The 14,373-nt window shown below is 41.2% G+C and overlaps 1 protein-coding gene across 5 annotated transcripts in view; it reads left to right on the forward strand.

Annotated features, from left to right (window-relative positions):
• Positions 1-3,429: 3,429 nt before the first annotated feature.
• Positions 3,430-14,373, forward strand: part of LOC134841081 (band 3 anion transport protein-like) — an 85,924-nt gene continuing 74,980 nt past the window's right edge. For all 5 annotated transcript variants that reach the window (XM_063856855.1, XM_063856857.1, XM_063856858.1 and 2 more), the window contains exon 1: positions 3,430-3,443. The gene's annotated coding sequence lies outside the window, so the exon portion shown is untranslated. The remainder of the gene's footprint in view (positions 3,444-14,373) is intronic.

Consider the following 14,373-nt stretch of genomic DNA (forward strand, 5'->3'; position numbering starts at 1 on the left):
AAAAGTGAGGTGCAAATAATGGCTGATTGTTACGCGAGCAACTCGGTGAATTTAGCGACGGCGTCGGGGTTTTCCTCAAGATTGTGTAGTCTGCAGTCACTGGAGATGCTAGAATTAGAACATCATGTGGTGACAGCGTTGAGTGTGGAGTCCTGGCCTGGAGTACTATAAATGATCCACAAGCATATCAGAGGATGGAAGGTCGGTCTTGAGGCAGAGATTGGTTTTCCCGCGAGTGAGGCATGAATGCGAAGTCTCTGGTGGGATCAGTCAGGGCGAACTTGTGCGGAAGTCACTATCCACTGCACATGGCGATGGTGGAGGCGTCTAGTCAGAGGTTGCTGATTAACAGGGCTTTCTCGGTGCCCAAGTGCGTGCGCTTGGCGCGAATGTCATATCACTCGCATCGGTTGTTACGGAAGATGCTGGGAGTGGTACCAGGGGACCGAAGAGAGGACTTGAGCAAGATCTGGGGAAAGGAACTCTCGAGTTTAGAAACGGAGAACACCAGTGATTTCGAGAGGCAAGGCGCGAGCGGGAAGGCGACAAGCAACACACAAGCTGCGGATGAGAATGATGTGGCACAAGCGAAAATGATGGAACATACCTGCTCGAGGCTTCTGGAGGACGCGACCTCCGGAGCATCAACTTGACACACGGAGAATACCCATGTCTTTGTCTGGCACTGACGGTGTGGTTTCCAGAGCAGTCAAACCTATGCTTGATGGGGGATATCGTGGTGAGCTCGATGTTGGCACTGCGATGGATTGATGAGAATATAACGAATTATCTGGAATCGAAGGCACCAACAGTGGAGGCGATACCTGCCATTGACTATAACAGGAGGCTTGAGTTGTTTGAGACTGCGTGCAAAGTATTCGCTGTACCCATGGAAGTGCGGCAAGTGTTGACCGCATACGATTCTTTTCATGGTTTCGGGCGACACTGACCTTTTGGCTATACACTTTGACGAAGAATCACATGACGAAACATCAGAAGGAATACCGTCAACTCCTGGCCGAGATAGGGCAGGAAGCCTTCAAGAGACCTCTGCTTACCCACCTCTGCTCACCCAACATAACCGCGGGCTGGAAAAGAGTTGAAAGGGTGTCTGGAGATAAAACCAAGGCGAGGGAATCAATACTGGAAGAGGACATGGCGAAGAACGTGAGCTTGAGCTTGCATAACTCCTTTCATTTGAACAGAGAGTAAAAGGTGAAGAGCTTACAAAGTCAAAAGAGGAGATTGCAAGATCAAAAGAATGGATGCGATCATCAGAACAGCTGAAGGCATGGGAGGAATAAGAGGATCAGTTCCGAGGATTAAGATGAGTTAATGAGGCCGATCACTAAGTCGAGTGCGTCTGGACCCAGTACTTCGAAGACGGGAGCATGATTTGAGCAGGATGCTCAGAGATTGGATCTTGAGTCTTGAATGTGAACTCAGATAAAATTTGAGGGCACGGAAATTAAATTTTAACATATAAAATATTGTTATCAAAATAATGTATCTGTTTATATAAATCAAAATGCTGCATGACAAGTGTATGACTGGGTTAAACAAAAAGACTTCTGAAGGATGGCTTATGAAGCTGGATTTCAGGATGCAGGTGGATGCAGATTTTGGTTGCTGTTTGGCTATAATGTGACAATTTTGCATGGCTTTGAATTTTGATGATGTAGATAAAGTTGAAACTGCTGCCAACTTCTGTAAATGACCGTTGGCACTGTATCTTGAGACGCACTCAACAACCTGGAGTCTCACTGAAATGACAGCGACGCGCGATGAGGACATCGATCTTGAGTCCGGGCAGTATATGCCAGTCGGTCATATTTGGAAGTTTGGCTTTGAATTAGAAGTTTAATCTCGATTTTGGGTACAAAAGTAGTTTTTTTAAATTTCGAATGCAGCCTGTCATATTCAAGTTTCTCGCGGCAACTGAAAACGCAAACAAAATCAGATAAGAGATTCAAGTAAGAATTGCGGGAAACTCGCTAGAAAGATACGACAGTAAAATAGCTATTCGCAATTTTACCGGAATAGTTAGACACGAGTAGAGCTGTCTTGCTCCTGACAGAAAATCAAGAGTTCAGGACGAGAAATCAAGACGATGATTGATTGGACCAGATTAACACTCGAGTGGGAAGGTGGAGCTGCCCAACTGTCAAAAGAGTAAAACTTCTTCTTGAGTTAAAACATACTTCTTCAAAACTTCTCGAGTTAAACTTAATTACTTTAAATCAATTCTAGAGTTGCTATACAAAAATTATTTACCTAAATCTAGAAGTCGAGTCAGTATGTGAGTACCCAATTTAAATTTCTTAAGTGCGTTTTTTGTAATTGTGTTGAGTTAAAGTGAGTTTTTAGGTTGATTCATCTGTAAATGGATCAAAGGTCCGTTGTCCAACAAAAATTTACGGTATACCTACGTTTCCGACCCTTTTTTTAATGGCGTTCGCGTGTGTCAGGTATTTAGAGACCTCACCATGGGGGCGTTCTTATTTCTAGGGGGGGGGGTATTTTGGATATAGCCTTTAAGATGTGACACGCATTGTAGTCTCATGTCGAAAGCGAACAGAATTCGGTCCGACCGCATGATGTGGAGATACACAAGAGATTTTGTCACTGACTCTTAAGCCAATGGTTATGGGGTCTATTTTTCTTTGCCTCATATGTGACTTAAGTAGGCGACTGTTACATTTTTAACTGAAAACTAAACTTTGAACACTGCTATGACTGGTTTTTATGCGAACCCTTGTTATTATGATTATTATTATGATTATTATTATGCTTATTATTAATATTATTATGATTATTACCGCTTCGTAACTTCTGTTCCGATGCTAACACAATTTGTACTGTCTGGGCATGTATTTCCAATTAAATAGTATCGATTTAGCTTATATCGTTTAAGTTGCATTGTAAAAGGTCATTGAAAGGCCAAAAAGATTTTACTGGGGTGTTTTGCTTCAGGAACGTAACATAGCGGAGACCTAGAAGTTGTTGAAGTCAATCAAGGTATGGAGAGTTTCAAAAATTCGGTAAGACAGAATTGATTAAAAAGAGCAATTGTCTAGACATCAACGGAAATTAAAGCTGAAATAAAAAACATGACGTCGAAATTATGATTTTGAATGATTTGATCATCTTCACTTCTATTTGTTTTTTTTGGGGCACCAAAAATTCAAGGTTGTCGGTTTCAGATTTTGCATGCAAAAAAGCGTCGAAAAACACTGATTGATGATTTATTTTGTTTCTCTCTATCCGTGCTTTTTGCTACTAATTACAGTTATGACACTTGTAGGTCATGATGATTTTGTTGTTCACGCTGAAGTTAGATTTTTGCGGTTTGGTTTCTAAATTTTTCAGCTCTTTTATTTAGTTTTCAGACAGTTTATTTCTTATGACTACTAGACTTATTAAACTTATTAAACTTATTAAATAGTGTTTTTTAAGATTGAATGAAATGAGGGCAGCCGTGGTTGCCCTATAATGATTATCCTTGGCGCGAGTTCTCTCTTCAGAGCACTTAATTCTCAAGAATATCAAAAAAAGACGCTTGAGAAGTCTAGGCGTAAATCAATCAGCCATCATAAGCGGCCTCAATTGTAATCGAAGGACACCAAAAGCGAGAAAGTCAACCTTCACGCATATCATATCAGAGAGGCGGAACCAACAGAAGAGTTTGTTATTTGGCACGACGCAATAAAGAACTCTCTCTCACCCCACTTCAACAACTTTGACTCACCTCTAACTGGACCAGAGTTGGCGGATTCTTTGAAGACTGTCTCATCTCGTATTCGATCAATCATATACTGCCAAAGGACTGAAACCTCAATCATCTATCGAGATTTTAAAAACGTGGTAGACGTGGTAGAGGATATTGCTTCACGAAAGAGGCGACATCAGTGAAGAGTTAAAGCAGCTATACAAACGATTGCATCAACCCTCAGCATTAGAATTAAAATCTTTCTACGTTGTCCTGCGTTACGACGGATACGAACAAAAAATCTGCAAGAAGAAAACGCGACTATCTGCACGTCGAAGGAGAAACTTCAAGCTAAAGAAACTTGCGGACCAAGAATTGTTTCCAATTCCAGAAAATTTTCAAATTTTTTTGAACCCAGGACAAGCGCGAAAAGTCCAAAAAAAATTGAAGCAATCGAAGCAAAAACCGGCCAACTTACGACGAATCTTCAAAACTCAAAGACTCAAATCTGTAATAACAGTTTGTTGAACAAACTCTAGTGACCACTCTTGTAAGTGAGTTAAGGATTTTGTAATACAAAATTAAAAACGAATTTTCTTGCAGTAATAAAATTTTGTGGCTTGAACTCAAGTGACGGCTGTTGTCAGCGAGTTACAGATCATGAGTTACAGGATATCTAAAGAGTTTGTGGTAAAAAATCTAGTGACCGCTCTTGTCAGCGAGTTACGGATTTTGGATACAGACTTTTAGAAAGGAAGTAAGTGTTTAGCCATGTCTCATAAAACAAGGCTAAAATCTGCAACAGATGCAGCAAAAGAGGGCCAAAAGTTTTGTAAAACCTTTAAGTTTGAAATATCTGCCGATGAGGTTGATTTTCCTGCTTCAGTTGTGGAGTCAACTTTTATTTGACAAAAGGCTGTACGGCACTAAATCATGCAGCGCTCCTAGGCGTAAAAGAGCTGCAAGAAGATATTGTGAGCGAAATGAGCTTGATATTAAAGAGATATCCGTTTTGATGACGTTTAAACAATCGAATGTGAAATCACTGAAATAAGGCACTTCTTCCGTGCAATGACTGTGGGGCGCGAAAACAGCAAGATCGGATCATAGAATCAGCTGCAAAAATTCAATTGCTTCAAACATTGGTAACGGAAATCAAAAAAGCAATATCCGAGTTAAAGGAATCCTTCGTAAAACAACCATTTCCAAAACAAACTCATATAGGAGCAGAACATCCAACACCAAAGAAAACCGTGAAAGTCGAAACCCCCGAAGGCATACGAATAAGAGGTGTGCCTGAAAGCACTTCAAAACTTGCCCGTGAGCGAACTGAGCATGATATTAAAGAGATATCAGATTTGATTACGTTTTTATCAATCGAATGTGAGATCACTGAAATAAAACGTATCGGACCCTATCAAGAGGGAAAAGCAAGGACAATAGTTTTCACAGTTGCAAATAAATTCCACAGACGACTGATTCTCCTGTCCATCAGCAAGCTTAAGGTGTACGACAAATTAGTATTTGTAAGTAAAGAAATCAACGCTGAAGAAGCAAAACAAGAACGTCTGATACTTAAGAAACGCCGAGAAATGATTGAAGCTGGAATATTACGGAAGGGACTCAAAATTCGCGACCTAAAATTGTATAAGAAGGACGGGAATGACTGGGTAGAAGTGAAAAATGACGAGGAATCGTCGTCATGACTCGCCGCAAACCTTCTTGAAAACAGTACCCACCTACTTTTGTACAATGTAAGAAGTCTTGTAGACTTTGTTAAACGCATGGACTTTTCAAATGTCATAAGAAAATGCGATCACTTGAAAATTATCTGCTTGGCGGAAACCTGGTTAGTACCAGAAATACCCGATAATGCTCTTTTTCTCAATAACTTCGTCATACATCGAAATGATCTTAATACGGTTAATGGCCAAAGAAAGCATGGTGGGGTGCTTATTCCAGTACACAAAAGTATTCAACACTGGCGTTTATTTATTGACTCAAAATTTCCTGATACAGTACTTGTTCAGCTTGAATTTAATGACTACAGATGTCTCCTATGCTGTATCTACAGTGCCCCTATAAACAGTCCATACAGGCATTCGCCCATTTTTCTACTGGAGCTTCTTGAATGCTTAGACGAACTGAGAAGGAATCACGTCACCAACCTTACAATGCTTGTAGGGGATATCAATTTTGAAAACACAAACTGGCATCATATGGAGTCCTCAAATTTGGACGACGCACTGGTACTATAAGAGTTGTTCGAACACAGTTACCAGCAATTGATCACAGGTGCTAAAAAGCAAGTTGATGTCATTCTAGTCAACAATACAGAACCAATACTAAACGTAAGTGTAGATAATTACGTTAAGAAGCTATTTAAATCCGATCATCAGCCATTCCAGCTCAAACAGAGTTTAAATGATTGGTTCAAAGTGACAAAAACCTTGCCTAAAAAAGAAGATTTTAGCATGTTTTCGTTCGAAAAAGCAAATTGGAAAGAAATCGGATTATACATTGTGCAAAATCCTTTCTTGCCTTACTGCTTCAGCAATGTCGGCGTTGTAGTTGATTTATGGTATGATTGGCTACATAAGATATTGGAAAAACATATACCCAAAAAGATAAAACATCGAATGAGTTTACCTACTTCAGAAGCAATGAAACATCAAATGCAATTAAAAAGAGGAATATAATGAGGAAATTGATGAATAAAAAACCGTCCCCGATCAACTACCTAAAGCTGGCAACACCTGAATCAAGAGTACGTGAACTTTTAAACGAAGATCAAAAAGAACTTGAACACTTAGTTTTCGAAAATGAACATTTTCACAAATACAAAAGTACTTTAAGAGCAATCAAAAATCATCTCAACTTCCCTCAGAAATGTACTTAAATGATCAGATCGCTGTCACCGATAAAAAAAAACCCAACTCTTTAATGAGTTCTTTCAATCAGTCTTTACTTATTCGGATTATCAAAGAACCTCCGATAACTCCAATACTTCAGAAGTAGATAAATTCCACTTTACAAGAGAGGAAGTGCAAATTACACTTGAGAACTTGTGTATTGGGAAAGCAAAAGGTCCTGACGATCTAGGAAATCTACCTTTTAAAAGTTTAGCTAAATACTTGGCTCCTTCACTGACACTCGTCTCCAACATAATTGGTAATAAACATGTCTACCCTTCCTTATGGAAATTGAGTATTTATCCTTATACCAATATTTAAAGACGGAGACAAACGAGACATTTCAAACTATCGTCTCATTGCGCTCTTGGCGTGATTCTCAAAAGTTCTTGAAACATTAGTTTTCGAAAAACTAAACGCAGCCATTGGACTTAATATCTGCAAAGAACAACATGGATTCACCAAATTTAAATCCACAATGATTCAACCAAATGTAAATCTTATATCTCAGTGAAATATTTGACCACTTCGAATCTCCAACACTGACTGCTCTATACTTCGACTTCGAAAAGGCGTTTGACAAGGTGAGTCATGAAAAACTAATAGAAAAATTGCAAAATATTGGCATCACTGGAGTAGCTTTGGAGCTGCTTGAAAGCTACCTGAAAGGTCGAAAAAACCAAGCAAAAGTTGGAAACTCGATCTCTTCAGAACTCGAAGTCAAAAGTGGAGTTCCACAAGGCCCAGTACTGGGTCCTCTGTTCTTCATAATCTTTATAATTGATCTCCAAGAGTTTCATGTCAAGTTGTTTCGGATACGCGGATGACTATAAAGTTATTGCTACCAACACGATCACTCTACAAACTGACACACACGACCAGAATATGGAAATGGTGTAGCCAGAATTGATGACATTAAACATCAGCAAATGTAAAACGCTGAACTTAAAAGGAAACGGAAGTATTTCAATGAATGGAAAGACACTTGAACAAACACAGAAGGAAAAAGATCTTGGAATAATTGTATCGAACGACTTGACATGTGTAACATTTGCCCGGAAGATACATATCGACGGATAACAAAACTAAGTATTAAGACGACTGGCTAGCGTCTAAACAGAGCTTTGCATGTTTTTCACCGTCTCTACCAAGCCAGTACTTTTCGGTGGTCTTTTCTAACATCGGGTCGACAAAAACGTTACTGTTCTCCGGCTTCGACCAGAACGCTCAAATTAACTGAATTACATGCAAAAATAGTGAGCTCATGGCTGGGTCTCAGTATCCCCAGACCACGAGGTCACTCCTAAAAACAGGGCTACTACTTATTATATTACTATTGTTTTTGTTCAGTAGATAAAAATCATCATCTCCATCGAAGATGGATCAACCCTTTCCCCCCCCCCCAACTCTTAGCACCTCATCCTTGTCAAAACTAATCCAAATATCAATTAAATTCAAGTCAGGACATGGCAGGATGCTAAAAGTTCATATGAGTCAATAAAAGTTTTCCGTCCCGAGACCCTTCCGGATTCTTGAATCCGGTGAATCAAGCTCCATAAGTTCGATTTCACGACAACACGGAAGGCTGGTTTCTTACCCTTCACCGTTGTTCGCAACGGCCTTGCAACTATTGTAGCAGCACAACAGTTGCAACTCGGAACGTTCTCTGCAATCTGCTGCTGTTTTTCTTCAATTTCGACTTCTTCAATTTCGATAAAGTTGTTCTCGTCAGCGCAACTAATGTTGTTGTGTTCTTTCACTCGTTTTTTGTTAAAATGGCCGTTTCAGCATTTCTCAGAAATGTGACGTCATCATTCGAATTTTTGAAATTTTAAAATACTAGAATATTCCAGCCTTCACCGTTTGGCTAAACGTTCCAATAACGCCCTTAGTTCTTAAAAACCACTAATCCGGAAGGCTTACTGCTAAAATTCCGAATTCTGCAGAGATTGCATTTTGGCCATTCTGGTCGAATGTCACATACTCCCCGGACAGTCCGGTCAATGTCCTCATTGAATCGCGCAATGTTCTAAATGGTTACAGTGTCATCGAACAGAATTTACAAAATGCACGAAATTACTTTTATCTACGTCACATCGACTCACTGCAGAATATAAATGGCATCATACTACATCACTATAGCCTTCAAATTCTTTCATTAATCTGCACATTGAGGATATGACTTAAGATAAAATATTGATTCTGACTTCCAGTGTCAATGTCCCGATTAAAACTTCTTCTCTTATATTTAAAAGGTGTTGGCTTGCAGGACAGTCCTGCCAACCAACAAGCTAAAATTATCCTACTACGCTCCTTCCCTTCGGAAATCTTGCTTGTTTATTGTCCTGAATATTAAAACTAAGAAACTTTGTGGTTAGAAAGAACAATGCAACAACCTCCCTCTTCAAGAGATTACTCAAGCCTTCCACGTCACCACAAAGTGATCAATCTTCCTAAGTGATTAAAAACAATCATGCAGGCTGGAATATTTAAATATACTCTTCCCTTAAGCCTTTCTAAATAAATAATAAGTGTCTCTAAAGCCACTTCAACTAAAACCAAAATGCAACAATTTCAAAACTCAACTAAATGTTTCAGTTTTCAATTACAACTTGGTTGCTTGGTTTCTCACTTGAGTTTTTCACACACATAAAACAATTCTGAGTTTTGACTTTTCTTCATCATCCCTTTGTTCTCTTCTTTTTTCGTCGTTTAGAAGTTCTAAAACTTCTAAATTCTTCTAATTTTCTTTCTTGCCGCCTCTTGTTTTCTCGACCATTCGTCAATGCTCTATTTCCTCCTCCTGTGACACTGACTCCGCACTTTCGGTTTCCGTGTCTTGTAGCACGTCATTGACTATCCTGACGCTGTTGGAAGCCGTCCTCCAACACTTCTGCTCTTCTACCCTCTGTTTACAGCAAGGCAGGGGATCCACGTTGGATTCTCTGTTTCTACAGAAGCTGTTGTGGAGACACAACGTCACGTTTCTCTCCAAATCTTTTTTCAGCATCTCTGCCTTCTCATTTCCACTACGCTCGCTCGTCCTGGAAATTCTTTTCACAGCGGTGGTCACTGCATTCCGATGGGTCACGAAAGCTCGCTTGAAAGCTCCTGCCCCAATGTCCAGCTGATATTCACTGTATACTCTGCCATGCTTCGACATATGCTTTTTCGCATATTCGTACAACCATGCAGTCATGTTAGCTCTGAACCATGGCATCAATCGTTTTCTTGCCCATATCTTCTTCACTTCCATCGGAATGTTTAGAATTTTGCACATTGTCTCAAAAAGGTCTAAATCTTTTAGACAATCTAATTTCCGTAATTGTTCTCTCGTCGGTGCCTCCTGTCTATTATTTTCTCTCACATGAGCTTCCAGCCATCGTATCGCCATCATAACTCCCACTATCACTATTGTTACGGGCTGTGATGAATCTGGTAAACCCATGGAGAGCAGCTCTCCAGAGTCCCAGATCAACATCAGATTACTACGCTTGGGATACCACCAGGTCTGCAGCAAGCAGTGGCAAGGAAACTCATCATGCGTCAACATGATGCTCCTCCAATTACGTTTTCCCGAAGCTTCCAGCAATGGTTCCACTTCCATCATCACTCGGTGGATTTCATCATTCTCATCTACTGCATTGTAATCTGTGACAGTTGATCCTCCCTGTTTCTGTTTTTCGAAGTCACTGAAGTTCCCGCTCACATATCCCATAAACTTCTTTCCTAGTATTGACTCCAACTCTTCTTTGGTTCTCTCTGGAATTGCTGAGAACATCTTACATAGTAACTCGTAAGACTTTTCAGACATCCTCGCTAACCTCACACACTTCGGCACTGAGAAGGCTTGATCCACAATCGTTCTTGTACTCTTTACGTCCACAGCTACGAAATGTACAGGATATCTACTCTTGCACATTGGAGCCAACGTTGAGCCCACCAAATATTGTGCTCCTGATGGTCTACAATAAGTTTCGCTGTGTCTGATGTTCATCTCTGTTTCGATTGCTTCCCTCCATTTTCCTATATACTTCTGCTCAGTCTGCAGAACTCCTGGGAATACTTCTACGCTGATGGCTGTGACCATCTCATGTTTCTGTTCTAGATTCAATAGTGACTCTAAAGAACCAAACATGCTGTAGAATCCTAGTGCTGTCACTAGATTCACATCGGTTCCTCCATGGCAATCTGCTATCAGTTCCGTTTCCGTTCTTGCTTTCATCACTACATTTCCAAACAATACTGTCAACTGCTTGTGTTGTTTCTCCAGGGTTTTCACACAGTCTAGACTTCCACAAACGTGACCCTCTAGTCCAAGACTTCCGCCAGACAGCTACCAGGTTTGACCCAGTCTTCTGGTCCCCAGCCAGGCAACTCCACTTTATCTTCTCCGTTGCTCTTAGAGGCTGTTATCATCACATTATATATGATGTTGAGGTCACGCAGGTTACAGTCTGCATTCAGTTCCCTCTGTACGTCTTGTGTCGCCCGTAATATTGAGTCAGCGTTGGGACTAGGACACCATGATGGTCTCATCAATTCCCACACTGCCATCAAGCTCGTTCTCAGTAATTCATCTGAGAATCCCAACCCAAACTCCACCCTCTTGTCGGATTTTGGTACTGAAGGTGCAGTCACCTCTTCTTCCAAGACCAGTCCCAATTTGGCCTGTGAATTGTTGACGCTTTTAATCGTTACAATTCTGGACGTCCAGAATCTTAGTAACACCGCCTGCTCATAATCAAAGAAGCAATCACGTATGTCTTCACTCAGGAAAGGATTGTACGCTATCCCTAAGATCCCAGATACATAGCTATATGACTTCTTCTTGATCGGTCCACAGTATTCACTGGATTTCGGCAATGCTCCCATAGATTCTTTAGTGAGTCTCAACTCCTTGTTTGAGAATCTCCTGATCTCGTCGATCTTTTTCATGGGTTCCAATTCTTCAGGTTCTTTCATGTTCACCCTCATCGGTTTACTTTGCTGCATCTCCAGCATTGCTAGTAAGAACAAGGCTTTCGTTCGCTCATCGCCTTCCCTCAACATTTTAACACAATTGTTTAATGCAGGTACTGAAATCTGCTCTATCAGGAATCGAATGAAACAGAGAGCGTCTCTCCGCTTCGCACACGCTACTGCTGCTCCCTCCTGGACTATCAGATCCCTCAGATTCGTCATAAGGAAAACGTTTCCTTCTTTTGATCTCTTTCTTTCTTCTGAATCATATTCTTCGCGAGTCAGTCCCATCATACACCAGGCGAACCTGAGTTGTAACTCTGTCCTTACGTAAGGTACTGCCACGAGAGCATGTATTCTTGGCGTAGTCCTCATTTCTTCCTCGAAATACTTCAACACTACTGCTTTCCATGGAAGGCTCACTAACTGCTCGATCGTTTCCGCCTCTACGTCAGACGACGCCAAAGTTCCATACTGTTCTTTCCAAGTTTGATTTGATTTCAATTTCAAGTTTTGACTCAAATGAGCAATTAAATGATCAATCAGGATCTAGAAAAGGAATCACGACTGTCACAACTGTCAGTTTCACCTTAACATATATCGTTAAAATCTGCTTAAAACAGTTCAGATAAAAAGATATTTATCCTAAAATTTATTAAAATCAATTGGTTTCTAAAATTTTGGAGTTCGACCTAAGATTGGACAGTCCAAACTTTGGATCTATTCCCAAGATCGTCATTTAGTTGTTCATGGTCACTAACGCTTACTCACCCATGATCTTAATAACCTAACACATAACATAACATAACATAACACACATATCACATATTACATGCAACTTGGTCTTTGGCCTAACACTCTTTCGCACATCACTCAGCCTATACTTAAATAATATTTCTTATGTAGATATACTTCGTATCAGAGAATATCACGTGTACAAGCGCGTACAATTCCCGAGGATGCAGTCTTCCTCTATTTGGATCGTACACTGGAAGCGAGAGCTCCTTCACGTCCATTTCCACAAGGAAGTCCCTCAGCCTCGTCAAAGACAAGACTAGGTTTTCTGGGTCCACGTGCTGCTTCTCCGTCGCCATCGTTACCAAGAAGGACAAGTACTTTCCCGGTATCTGCGACACCGCCGGAGGTAAGGCTGCTACGCCCCCTATCCCTGGTCTTTGCTTCCAAAGGAATTCCACGTTTTTATATTCCCTCTTAAAATCTGCCGCTAGCGCCGTCCTAAAACTCATGTCTGCGGTGATTGCTACCGCACATATTCTGTTTGTGAGTATGAAATCACTGTCTGTTAGTATTATGTTACTAGAATATTCATTTGGTAAATTAAAATATGACTCAACTACCCTGCCTATATTAGGTTTCTTAGGTTCTTCGCCTGTTTCTGCTTCTAAGTCTCCTGTTTCTCTTACTATTCTTAATTTTTTTATTATCAAGTTTTCAGTGTGGGTAAGTCCTACCCCCACTCCCCGGACAAAAATATCCATCGGCGTCCCCGTCGATCGCATACCGGGTATTAAGTCAAGGTTAGAAGCTGGAATGAGAAGTTGTCCTTCCTGGGCAGCCCAGGAAGGATCATCTCGTTCGGTCTTAATGTATTTCGCGCTTTCACGATCTACGTCTTGAATCGTAACGCTGGTCTCTTTAGGGTCTGATGCCATTTCGTTCAGCCACTCTAAGACACGCAGGTTCGTCTGGTCTTGTTCATATGACTGCTGTTGCTCATCATCAAATTCTACCTCGGGTTTCGACCAGTCGTCAACCCACTCATCGTTATGATCATCGACTATGTCAATTTCTTGTGACACAGTTATTTCTTCTAAACCCACTACTTCCTCCACTATTTTCTTGAGATCTATCCTATCCACTACAAAGTCGTCACCGTAAGGATTGTATTTCTTTCTCGGTCTCGTCCCGTCCTTCTGACGAGTCCGCATCGTGAACGGAACATCTGGTTCCAAGTTCTTGGGAACCTCTATCTGTTCGGGATCCTGCCAATCCTCTTCTGCGTAGGGTAAGGTTTCATCTTCCGCTTCGATCTGTTCGTTTGGATCCAGGTCCAATGGTGTATCCGTACCTACCTCTACGACCTCGTTTCCATCGTTCTTCAAGTGGTGCCTTTTTCATTGACCTCACAAGCAGGATCCATCATTAAATAATCCCCTTCTTCCATGTCTGCAGGTATACACCAGTCTTCTGTCGATGGATTGTGTGGCTTGATGTTCTCGTAGTGGGCGGCTCGGCCAGTACTCAGTCTATAAAAACGTCCCTCCTGGTGCACCTCCGTAAACATGAAGGGTCCCCTCCACTTTTTTAGAAGCTTCTTTGTTCCTTTCGGTGGTATAACGTTCTGAAATACCCATACGTAGTCTCCCACCGAGTAGGCCTTTGCACCAGCTGCTTTCTTGTCGAATCTTTTCCTCTGCCTTGCCTGTGCTTGCTGAGTATTTCGTCTGCACAGATCGTTCAACTCCTGTTGACGTCTGATCACATCCCTTACGTAAACCTGTGGAGATGTTTTCTTCCCCTCATACTCTGGGTAGAAGAATGTCAAGGGTAAAGACTTCTCGTGTTCCGTCAGCATCATGTGTGGACTGACCCCAGTGTTGGAGTGTTGCGTGCTATTATAAGCTCCCATCACCTGTGGAAGGTATCTGTCCCAATCGGTCATGTACCTGGAACAATATACCCTCAGCATCGACACTAACGTCCTATTCTGTCTTTCCACTAAGCCATTCGTCTGAGGGTGGTATGTCGTGGAGTGAGCCTGAGCGACTT

This window comes from Symsagittifera roscoffensis, chromosome 3, assembly GCF_963678635.1.
Source record: "Symsagittifera roscoffensis chromosome 3, txSymRosc1.1, whole genome shotgun sequence".
Lineage (NCBI taxonomy): Eukaryota > Metazoa > Xenacoelomorpha > Acoela > Convolutidae > Symsagittifera > Symsagittifera roscoffensis.